At 43.7% G+C, this 12,523-nt stretch overlaps 1 long non-coding RNA gene across 1 annotated transcript in view; it reads right to left on the reverse strand.

Annotated features, from left to right (window-relative positions):
* Positions 1–1,082: 1,082 nt before the first annotated feature.
* The window catches only part of LOC137384986 (uncharacterized), a 96,145-nt gene continuing 84,704 nt past the window's right edge, over positions 1,083–12,523 (reverse strand). Inside the window, exons 3-4 of the long non-coding RNA XR_010977713.1 lie at positions 9,554–9,622; positions 1,083–1,151 (exon numbers count right to left, since the gene is read on the reverse strand). This is a non-coding gene — a long non-coding RNA (uncharacterized lncRNA). The remainder of the gene's footprint in view (positions 1,152–9,553; positions 9,623–12,523) is intronic.

The raw sequence follows: 12,523 nt of genomic DNA on the forward strand, positions 1-12,523 counted from the left end.
CTTCCTTAATATTGGATTCTAGCATTTCCTCAATGACAGCTATTAGGCTAACTGGCCTATAGTTTCCTGCTTTCTGTTGCACCTTTCCCCACCTACTTTCTTGAATAAAGGTATTACATTTGCAGTTTTCCAATCGGCTGGGACCTTTCCAGAATCCAGGGAATTTTGGAATATTACAACCAATGCATCCACTATCTCTGCAGCCACTTCTTTTAATACCCTAGGATTCAAGCCATCAGGTCCAGGGGACTTGTTAGCCTTTAGTCCCATTAATTTTCCTCGTACTTTTTCTCTAGTAATAGTGGTTCTTTTAATTCTTCCCTCCATTTTGCCTCTTTATTTTCTGCTATTCTTGGGATGCTTTTTGTGTCTTCTACTGTGAAGACAGATACAAAATACTCGTTCAAAGACTCTGCCATTTCCTAGTTTTCCATTACAAATTCCCCAGTCTCATCCTCAAAGGGATCAACACTTACTTTAGCTACTCTCTTCCTTTTTATATACTTGTAGAAGCTTTTACTGTGTTTTTGTATTTCTTGTTAATTTACTCTCATACTCTAATTTGTCCCTCTTTATTAATTTTTTAGTCATTCTCTGCTGCTTTCTTCCCAATCTTCTGGCCTACCATTAATCTTTGCAGCACTGTACGCCTTTTCTATCAATTTGATACTATCTATAACTTCCTTACTTCACCAGGAATGGTGCATTCTTCTCATAAATCTTTTCTTCCTTAATGGAATATATCGTTGTTGAGAGCTATGAAATATCTCCTTAAATACCTGTCACTGCTTCTCTACTGTCTTACCTTTTAACTTATTTTCCCAGTCCACTTTAGCCAACTCTGGGTTGAATTGTACGACCCCTTCGATGTTGGGCATCGTGGCGGAGGGGGCCCGTAAGATTCTGCTGGGAGTGGTCCGCCTCAACCCCTGCCGACGAGTAGGCCCCACCAGATATTAGTGGTGGTGGTGAGGCCTCAGTGCAGCTCCCCCACCGCCAAGTGGCGGGGCATTCATCTAAATAGTTAAATGAGCATTAAAGGAATGCAAATTAACTCACGTGCCGACGGCGGCCGTCCCATGCCGACTTTACTCTCCACTGGGCGGGCCTCTTGCACCTTCAGAGCTTAGTTGGAGTTCCGAGGCGAGACACTGGTGGGGAGGGGAAAGGAACAAAATTATCAGGGCAGGAGGGGTGGGGGAGTGGGGAAAAAACTTTTTATTGGCTGTGGGGATAGTGGGAAGGAGTTGAAGGGCAAATGTTAGAAGGTTGGGGGGGCAAGTTCAGGTCAGGAATAAAATACGTTTTGTGACTATATGGCAATGAAGAGACCATTGGAGGTCATTGGGAAAGGGCCTCCATCTCCCAATTATTTATTTTTGAAAAATTCAGTCTAATATACCTTTAAAAATTTAAATCTTTCCTGAGGATTTGAAGCTCTTTAAAAATGGGGCGGGCGCTTGCGCCGTACCCAGTTGCTGGGGACGCAGTGGCCGCCTCCTCTACGTCATCGGGGGTGGCCGTTCCGCCTCCTGTATTTAAATCAGGCCTTGAATGTAATACCATGGGGGCTGTGTGGTGGCACTTCCATATCGGAAGGCCGTTGCTTTCACAGCACACCGCTGCGGAGCACGGCGCGCTGATAAAATTCAGCCCTCTGTCTTCTTACTTTTGTAATTGCTTTTATTTAAGTTTAAGACACTAGTTTTAGACCCAAACCTCTCACCCTCAAACTGAATGTGAAATTCTATCATGTCATGTTCACTCTTGCCGACAGGATCCTTTACTTTGAGGTCATTTATTAATCCTGTCTCATTACACATTACCAGGTCTAAAATAGCCTACTCCCAGGTTGGTTCCAGGATGTATTCTAAGAAACTGTCCCTAATACACTCTATGAACTCATCTTCCAGGCTGCCTTTGCCAATTTGATTAGTCCAATCTATATGAAGATTAAAACTGCCCACAATTATTGCAGCATCTTTCCTATAAGCCCCGATTATTTATTGATTTATATTCTGTCCTACAGTGTAGCTCCTGTCATGCAGGCCTCACCTGCCAAGAATGAGGCATATTAATTTTGTCATACGAACATTGATTTTAAACTTTCTGGGAAGAAGAGAAGGCCTGTTACAAGGGCTCCCAGACACGTAGCTGAAAAACATGTGCATACTAACAGACAGTGCTTGTGGAGGCAAAAGGACCATTCCCTGATACATTCAACCCACAATGGATGTTGATCACCAGACATTGAAGCTGCAAGGAAGAGCATTCCAGAGACTGCTATGGTGATACAATCCACAAAAGCCAGGACTGGTTAAACCAGCCGGTCACATGGCTAACTACAGAGTTTTTGAACTCAGAAAGGACTGTTTGCTCCTGGAGTGAGAAGACCTCTTCTGTCTGCTCCCATCTCTTTCTCACAAGCCTCGGGACCCACTGAGGTCACATGAATTTCAAGAGAGAAACGTCTCCTACATCGAACAAGGTTTAAGAAGAATACTGAGCCCCAACGAAAAGCAAGACCTACCTACAATCAAGGACTTTACAGCTAGCTCGAAAAATAGTAACCAAAACCATCTTTAGATATTGTCTCAAACTTTTCCACTTTATTTCTTCTGCTGTTTTCTGTCTCTATCTGCATGTGTGTTTTGTGTATGCATGCTAGTGTGGGCGTGTTGCGTATCCATAGGCATTAACTGAATTAGAGTTTAAGTTCAATAAAGTTCGACCGTTTTTCTTTAAACCAAATAAAACCTGTTTGGCTAGTTTCTTTGCCTTATAATTGGAAGTTAGTGAACAAGGATTCACTAAAGGAGAAAAAAAACGGTGTGTTTAAAATTAAGCCCTGTTATGGTAAGACCAGGTGACGTTTGAGAGGGAATCCTAGACCCCTTTCTCACCTGGTCGTAACACTACTGTTAGGGGGCATATAAACTACTCGCAGCAGTGACTTCTTTCCTTTGCTATTTCATATCTCCACCCAAACTGATTCTACACCTTGATCTTCTGAGCCAAGATCATTTCTCACTACTGTACCAACCTCATTCGTTGTTAACAGAGCTATCCCGCCTCCTTTTCCTATCCTGCCGAAATGTCAAATATCCTTGAATATTTAGTTCCCAGCCAGAAGTGCAGAGTTGATGATCCATTTCGGCCTCCTCCTGAAGTCCCGAGCATCACAGATGCCAGACTTCAGCCAATTCGATTCACTCCGCGTGATATCAAGAAACGACTGAAGGCACTGGATACTGCAAAAGCTATGGGCCCTGACAATTTCCGGCAATAGTACTGAAGACCTGTGCTCCAGAACTTGCCGCGCCCCTAGCCAAGCTGTTCCAGTACAGCTACAACACTGGCATCTACCCTGCAATGTGGAAAATTGCCCAGGTATGTCCTGTACACAAAAAGCAGGACAAATCCAACCCGGCCAATTACTGCCCCATCAGCCTTTTCTCTATCATCAGTAAAGTGATGGAAGGTGTCATCAACAGTGCCATCAAGCAGCACTTGCTTAGCAATAACCTGCTCAGTAATGCTCACTTTGGGTTCTGCCAGGGCCACTCAGCTCCTGACCTCATTACAGCCTTGGTTCAAACATGGACAAAAGAGTTGAATCCAAGAGGTGAGGTGAGAGTGACTGCCCTTGACATCAAGGCAGCATTTGACTGAGTATGGAATCAAGGAGCCCCAGCAAAACTGAGGTCAATGGGAATCAGGGGGAAAACCCTTCGCTGGCTGGAGTCATACCTAGCGCAAAGGAAGATGTTTGTTGGAGGTCAATCATCTGAGCACCAGGACATCACTGCAGGAGTTCCTCAGGGTAGTGTCCTGGGCCCAACCTCTTCAGCTGCTTCATCAATGACCTTCCTTCAAACATAAGGTCAGAAGTGGGGATGTTCGTGGATGATTGCACAATGTTCAGCACCATTCATAACTCCTCAGACACTGAAGCAGTCCGTGTAGAAATGCAGCAAGACCTGGACAATAACCAGGCTTGGGCTGATAAGTGGCAAGTAACATTCGCGCCATACAAGTGCCAGGCAATGAACATCTCCAACAAGAGAGAATCTAACCATCTCCCCTTGACATTCAACAGCACTACCATCGCTGAATCCCCCACTATCAACATCCTACAGGTTACCATTGACCAGAAACTGAACTGGAGTAGCCATATAAATACCGTGGCTACAAGAGCAGGTCAGAGGTTAGGAATCCTGTGGTGAGTGACTCACCTCCTGATTCCCCAAAGCCTGTCCACCATCTACAATGCACAAGTCATGAATGTGATGGAATACTCTCCACTTGCCTGGATGGGTGCAGCTCCAACAACACTCAAGAAGCTCGACACCATCCAGGACAAAGCAGCCCGCTTGATTGGCACCCCATCTACAAACATTCACTCCCTCCACCATCGACGCACAGTGGCAGCAGTGTGTACCATCTACAAGATGCACTGCAGCAATGCATCAAGGGTCCTTAGACAGCACCTTCCAAACCCGCGACCTCTACCAACTCGAAGGACAAGGGCAGCACATACATGGGAACACCACCACCTGCAAGTTCCCCTCCAAGTCACACACCATCCTGACTTGGAACTATATCGCCGTTCCTTCACTGTCGCTGGGTCAAAATCCTGGAACTCCTTTCCTAACAGCACTGTGGATATACCTACCCCAAATGGACTGCAGCGGTTCAAGATGGCAGCTCACCACCACCTTCTCAAGGGCAATTAGGGATAGGCAATAAATGCTGGCCTGGCCAGCATCTCCCACATCCCATGAATGAATTTAAAAAAAATTGGTCACTTCGCAACCACATCGCTCTATTGACCATGACATCATACCCATTTATTTCTATTTGTGCTATCAAATCATCCACCTTGTTACGAATGCTGCATGCATTCAGATAAAGAGCCTTTAATTCATTTAGCCATTTTTTTCTTATTCTGGCCTCATTTGCTGATGCACTCTTATGTTTGTACATTCTGTCCCTTCCTGTCACACTTTGGTTATCATTACCCGTATCACTACCCTGCACTATTGTCTTGTCCTTTGTCGTTCACTTTCTAAATTTTTCTTCACCAGAACTCTCCCCCCCCACCCCCACTATTTAGTTTAAAGCCCTCTCTACAGCCCTAGTTATACGATTTGCCAGGATACTAGTCCCAGTTTGGTTCAGGATGTTAAATGAGAGCTGAATCTGAAAGTTCAGGCAGAAACAGCCATGTGTAGTAAATTAGACAGATGTCCCACTCATCCAGTGCGTACACCGTGCTCTGCTGGCTCGCCCGCCACACACCCACTCTCACAAGTCAAGGACACATTATCACATGGCTCCATTTCACAATAGGGAATGAAATATTTACATGTATAGAATTTTTCTAACATTGTTAAAGTGTCTCAAAGAGCTTCACAGAACTAATTGCTTTCAAAGTGCAATAACTGTGCTGTACAAAGAAAATGCCCTGACACTGCGAGGTTAAACTTGCAGGGTTGTCAGAATTGCTTGCCATTGTGATTTTAAAAGGAGAAAATTGTCAGGACTTAACTGATTTTGAACTTGGCTGGGGTTTTGTCTGGCTGCTCTGTCTCGATGATAATGTCAATGTGTTCTTTCCGGATAATGTGTTTGAGATTGCCAAAACTCGAGAACCAGGTGACAAGGACACAAACTTATAAGAAGGAAGGGTCACCAAAAGTGTAGGTTTAATTACGTTACATCGAGGGTGGGTGAAGGTATGGAATGGACTGCCCAGTCAGGATCCCAACTCTGACTGGACATATCTGGTTGGAAGTTTCATCGCATGATCTCTTGCCTCCAACCGTCATATCCATTCAAACAGCCTTTCTTCACCATCTCTAATGTTGCTCCAACTAACAAATAAAAATGTTCAAGGAAAATGAAAAAAGCACCATTTTTTATGCCCCCATAATTTTTCTCTTGGGCTGCTCACAACAATGTCCTGGAGATTAATCTTCGATTTCTGGAAATTCCAGAGTAATCTTGCAGTGGTGGTAATCCTTATTCCCAGGGAAGCAGACACTATGGACAAATGTAATGCAGTGCTGGAAAGATAGTTAAAGGAATGGGCAAGGGAGATGTTCTTGGGACCATCCTGATTGTTGCTATTGTCTGTTCTCAGGAATATTTTGGGGAATCTTAAACAGAATTAGATTTAATTATAGCTCTACAATCACGTGATATTTTTGTACTCAAATCTAATGATCAAGCTAAGTAGCTGCAGCAAAATCACAATCTATATTGAAGCAAAAACAAGAAATGCCAGAAATACTCAGCAGGTCCGGCAGCATCTGTGGAGAGAGAAGCAGAGTTAATGTTTCAGGTCAGTAACCTTTCATCAGAGCCCCAAGGCTCTCACACTGGGAGGCCTTTGTAGAGGAGGTGCAGAGGAGGAGAAAGGTCATCTTCCTTCAGGGGCAAGGAGGCACTCCTGATAGACATTACGAAGGCAGTAGGAGCAGATAGTTGTCATGGTCAATGCCAGTAGTCAAGCTCCAAGGACCTGAATGCAGTGCCGGGAAAAGTTCAATAACCTCATACACGTAGTCAAGGTCAGCGAATGCATTTTTAAATGCCATATCCTTACAAATGAGCCACGAGCCTGACAAACTTTTCCGTTCACCACCCTGCCTTCAATCACCTACCAACATTCTCTATCAAGCATGATTCATAACTAACTTTCATAGCTATACCTTACCTTCACACACTTAGTACTGCTGCAAGTCTCACACTCACATCTCTCAGCTTGCACACACTGCCAGCTTTTAAACTATGATAGGTACATCATCCAAACACATTGCACCACATGACCTGACATACTCCCTCTCTCTTGCAAGACAAGGTAGCGCATACTAGGGGCAGCAACACCTAACCGGTGGGTGACAGGCAGGGCTGTGGATCCTCACCCCCATGGAGGAGATGCTGCTTGCCATTATTGGTGCGACCACGACTGATGCCATGGCTTGTGGTGAGGCTGAAGATAAAGGTATGTTCCTACCCTTCTCACATCCCACTTCAAGCTCATCACACACTGAATTCTACTGCAGATGACTCAGATGAGGATTTCGATAGGGTGGTGCATAGATAAAAGCTGACGGGCATGCACACAGAAATACCTGTCCAAAAACCTGCTGCTGCCACTGTCAATGTGCACAGGCACCAACTTGGCACAGAGCTTCACACAGAGCTTGGCGCCCATCCTTTCCAGCTTGGAAATCGTGGCCAACATCAGAATACTTTTTTTTTTATTTGTTCATGACGAGGACAGCATTTATTACACATCTCTAATTGCCCTTGAGAAGGTGGTGGTGAGCTGCCTTCCTGAACCGCTGCAATCCGTGTGGGGCAGGTACACCCACAATATTGTTAGGAAGGGAGTTCCAGGATTTTGATCCAGCAACAGTGCAGGAACGGCGATATAGTTCCAAGTCAGGATGATGTGTGCGACCATGGTGCAGCATCTGATGGTCGATGTCTCAGTTTCCCTTGTAGCACAAGCAGAAGTCACACAACATCTGAATGCTACAGTGGAAGCTGAGAAAGGTGGTGAAATCTCAGCTTGGTGTCGTGCAGGCTCAGACTGCTGCCACCATGGCTGCAGATACAAGGGCTCAAAGGGGCATTCAGGATCTCACAGTAGTCCAGCAATTTGTGCTGCAGCAGATAACTTAGACTGTTGAGGTGCTTCTCTGTATTGAGTGGCAGTGGCTCCGAGTGCTCAAACCTGCTGTCCTCTCTCAGGATGACAGCATTCATGCTCCCACTCATCCAAGCCTGCTATCGTTCATGTCAAGGTGATGCAGTCCAGAGCCACGCCTTCAATTCCCAGAGCTGCTCGACGATGTTCTGCAAGTCATCTACAGTCTCCCCCATTGAAAGTCAACAGCCTTCCAGCAGCACTGGAAGTAGCCCTGTGTAGGGGCAATAGGCTAGGCAAGGGCACCTGCATGATAGGCACTAAGGGAATGCACAAAGGTGATAGTTGAGTTTTGTGTGGAATATTGGATATTTTAAAGGCTAAAGTTGGGATGGAATAGTTATTTTGTGGTTGCTTTTATTTCAGGATTTTGGCCGAGGATGCTGTGATGGTCCATAACAGAGAGATGGTAAAATGTGAGACTGTTGTACAATGGGGATCTGGGGTTGTAGTCACAGTATCCAGAGTCAAATGAGGAGCTCACTGACAGCCCTTCTGAAACGTGGAGGTGCCAGCTGCCTCCTCCCTTCCTCTTCCTCCGGTGGTTGCTGAAACTGTGGTGGCAAGGGCTGTTCCCTCATGATGGCCAGGCTGTGAAGGATGTAGGGGACAACCATGAATCGGGACACCTGCTCCAGCAAGTACAACAGGGTTCCTCCAGAGCAGTCAAGACAGTGGAACCATTGCTTCAGCATCCCAATCGTCTGATCGATGATGTTTCTCATGGCAGCATGGCTCTCATTATATGTATGCTGGTTGGGTTGCAGAGTGGAGTCATGAGCCAGGCATAGAGTGGATAGCACGTCAGCCCTCTGGTTTGCCGTGGTGGCTGTAAGATTGTTGGAATAGTGGGCTGGCCCAGAATGTTCAGCTGTGCATGTTTAAGAGAGCGGCAAGGTCCAAAATGACAACACTGATGTTAAGTCAGTGTTACGCACTGCCTTGCGTCATGATCTGCCTACTCTGCATACTTCCAGAAAATGTTTGTAATGCCCATGCTAATGTCCTCACCAAGATGCTGTTTGGTGCAAGTGCAGCATCAGCAGCACATTTTGGTACCATAACAGCACCCATAGTGCCGAAACTAAAGGAGCTGCGGAGCACAATTTTGAGGCCTTAGTCTTTGCCCCAAAGAGCCTTTGATTCTCTGTGGAATATATGTCAGCATCATCCAGAGAAACTGAGGACTGGCTGAAATGGCAGATTTCTATGGAGGTGTGCAGGGAACATGGGAAGTTAGTTATTAACTTCAATTTCTTTCTTTGATAATTGAGGGATGGATAATTATATCACCTGTTCCCACCCCTGTCTCTGCCCACCTGCTGCTGAAACCCTTATCCATGCTTTTGTTACCTCCAGCCTATGTAAACTTGACTTCATCCACACCTCTGCTGCCCATATCTTAACTTGCACCGAGTCACATTAACCTGTAAACCCCATGCTCACTAACCTACTTTGGCTCCAGGTCCAGCAACGCCTCAAATTTAAAATCCTTGTATTCAAGTTCTTTCGTGGCCTTGCCCCTTTCTCGATGTGTAACCACCTCCAGCTCTACAGCCCTCCAAGAACTTTGAATTTCTCCAGCTCTGGCTTCTTCAGCATCCTTGATTTCCTTTGACCTATGATTGGAAGTTGTTCCTCAGTTGCCTAGGCTTTAAGCTAATTCCCACTGAAAACCTCGCTACCTCTCTATCCTCCTTTAAGATGCTCCTTAAAATCTACATCTTTGACAAAGCTTTTGGTCACCCATCCTAATATCTTCTTTTGTCTGATAGTGCTCCTTTTTTAAGTGTCTAGGTATGTTTAAGAACATTAAAGGCGCTATATACTTACAAAATGTTGTTGTTGATATCTCTTACATGTGAGGTGAAAAATTTCCATTGAAAAGTACTTCCTGTGCACCTATAAAGAAGGGCTAAAGTAAAGATCATTCACACAATAATCAGTTATTGTTTTGAATGTTTAACTGATAATTTTGATTGTATTTACAAGTTAAAATTTAAAACACATACAATTTGTTCAATATTATTTTTGTGAATGAATGAAGGCAGTGACTCGCACACTATGAATGAGTGAATTTTATGGAACACAAATGGAAAAATATGTTAACTGATTTATTGGCTAATCATTTGTAATCATAGAAAACATTCTAACCTCTTGTACTGCTCCTAGCTCTATTTGAAAAGTTCTCACTTATATCTTCAATTCTTTATTAACAATAGAAATGGAACAATGGATGCCAGTAAAATAATGAAAGTGGAATATTAAACCACATACATAATACAAACAGGCTGAGAAGCTGGAAGCTTGGAAATCTGCAGAGGAAAGTGATACAGCTTGTTCCTTTTTTCGTCACGTGTCATAAATGTTTAATTCTGTTTCCAAAAGTATTTAAAAATGCATGGGTTCATAATGTGCAGAGTATAATATGTACATATCACGTGCACTTTTATTTGAATAGTCCAGCATTTTTCAATTTTACAGTGCATCAGCAAACTGAAAACAAACACAAACTGGGTACTAGTACTGATCCTTTGCTCTATGCAATCTTTAGGTAGAAAGCAAAAACAATCTATCCAGGACAGGAAACACAAATATAAGTAACATTTTATGAATTTAGAGCCTTATGCAACCTGAGTGGATATCAGGAATTCAGGCACCCAGGTTGGTTAATCTGAATCACAGCTGCAGCAAACTAAATGGATTGAAGATTGTGCAGGTTGTGAATTGGACAGATCGACCTCTGTGCCCAAATTACCCCCCACCACATCCATAGACCCAGGTACAATTTTCCGTCAATGACTGGACAGCATTGTTTCTTGAGGCTGGGTTTATCAAGGAGGCAATTATAGAGCTGTGCCATCCACCTCAGTAAAACCTAAACAGAAGGGCCGCACTGTTGATAGTCATAAGGTGACAGCAGCCTCAATGTTTGTGCCTTTCACATGGCATCTTATCAAATGCCCCTTTTTAAAAATATATACTTGTTTCAAACTCTCTATTTTTCCATCTCAACGCCTGTATTTGTCATAACCCCATTACTCCTAATTGTCATAACCCTCACTACTAGTGTTCTTTTGGGAAGGAAGTCTGCCCTCCTTACCTGGTATAGCCTACATGTGACTCCAGACCCACAGCAATGTGGTTGACTCTTAAATGCCCTCTGAAATGGCCTAGCAAGCCACTCAGTTCAAGGGCAATTAGGAATGGGCAATAAATGCTGGTCTAGCCAGCGACGCCCATATCCCATGAATGAATAAAAAAAAACCTTTTGATTGGAATATGTTTAAATATCACCCACCACTGGTCTGCTACCTTACCTGTCAAAAGACACTTTTGCAGCAACCATAGGAAGAACATGAGTGTCAACCAATGAAGCACATCCAACCACTAGAATCAATACTGAGTATTATTCGCACATTGAAGCAACACTTCAGATGCTTGGATGTGTCAGGATACATTGCAGCAGAGCTACATAGTGCCCAAGAGCACAACCATCTGCTTCATGCTCCATGCCTTTGCTTAACATAGAGGCCTAACTATGGATGAGGAAAAGACCAATCTGGAATCAATGCCAGAGCAAAGCACTGGGCAGCAATGAGGCCCATGAATTCCTGCCTTCATGTTCTCTTGATTGAATCACCCAGCAAGTTGACCCTAGACAGGACTGCTACATTTAGTTTTGAACCTAAGGCCCTTCCCCTTACAGGATGAAGGTAGACTTTGTTCCATGCCAACTTGTGGCAATCCAAACTGTACTTTTGCTGCTTTCTTGATGTCAGTAATTTTCTTCCTCCCAACTCTCCAAGTGTGGTTCTGGAGACTGCACTCTCCCTCTCTGCTGGTTGTCAAGCCTATTGAATAGGTGCTTCTGGGAAGGTTTCTGCATCAGTTTCTGCAGTGCTGTCCTGTCCCTTATTTCTAGTACCAGTACTTCCAGCACTTGTTCATCAAAATGACTCCAGCAAGCCTTGGATCATATTTTACAGCAATATCGCTGCAGTTAATGGCACTTTAATGCAGTTAACCGTAGCTCCACTTGGTTATTAATTCACCTGCTCCTTTGGTCATTCCACTGTTTGTGTTAACCCCAAAAAAACACCAACAGCAATTTTTTTGGCTGTTATGTCTCCTTTAGTTTTAAGTATTAGTAAATGTTTAAAGTACAAATGGTCCTGAAATAATCCCGTTCTGAGGGCCATTTAATAATTTGCTTGTCTTTTTCTAGATGTAGTTTTTCCAGTTACATAAAAATTTAATATATGTTCAGATCGATAAGAAAAGTAAAATAAATGCCCCTTAACTTCTTCCTCAAACAAAGCCAATTTTCTCCAGAGGAAAACTTACTAGCCCTTTAAGAATTCCTTTCAACAGATAGCTTATTGTTAAAAACATTGTGAATGGGTATAACTAATGCTGGCTGAGACTTTTACCCTGCATTGTTAAGAGTAACGTATGCAGACATTTAGCCTGATCAGAAAATTGCACCCAAGTAATTTTCAGCAAGGATGAGGAGGGGCTGCTGCATGCCAGGTTTCTTGGTTACTGCACACATATTGGTGGAAACATTCCCATTGGTCAGATATTCAAGATAATTCTCTCTTTTTAAATGTAATTTTTATTTCATAATCTTTCTTTCTATTTTGTTACCTCTGTTTCCTTTTGTAGCAATTTCAGTCTTTCTTTCGAAATTCCCCTCCAGAACCACATTACAAGTTTTGTGATTAGTTCTATGGAACACATTGCTGAGTTAGCAATCCTGGAACAGGTGCACATATCAGGGACAGGAGTGTGGAGGTCAGT

The sequence above is a fragment of the Heterodontus francisci genome, chromosome 27 (genome assembly GCF_036365525.1).
Source record: "Heterodontus francisci isolate sHetFra1 chromosome 27, sHetFra1.hap1, whole genome shotgun sequence".
Taxonomy (NCBI): Eukaryota; Metazoa; Chordata; class Chondrichthyes; order Heterodontiformes; family Heterodontidae; genus Heterodontus; species Heterodontus francisci.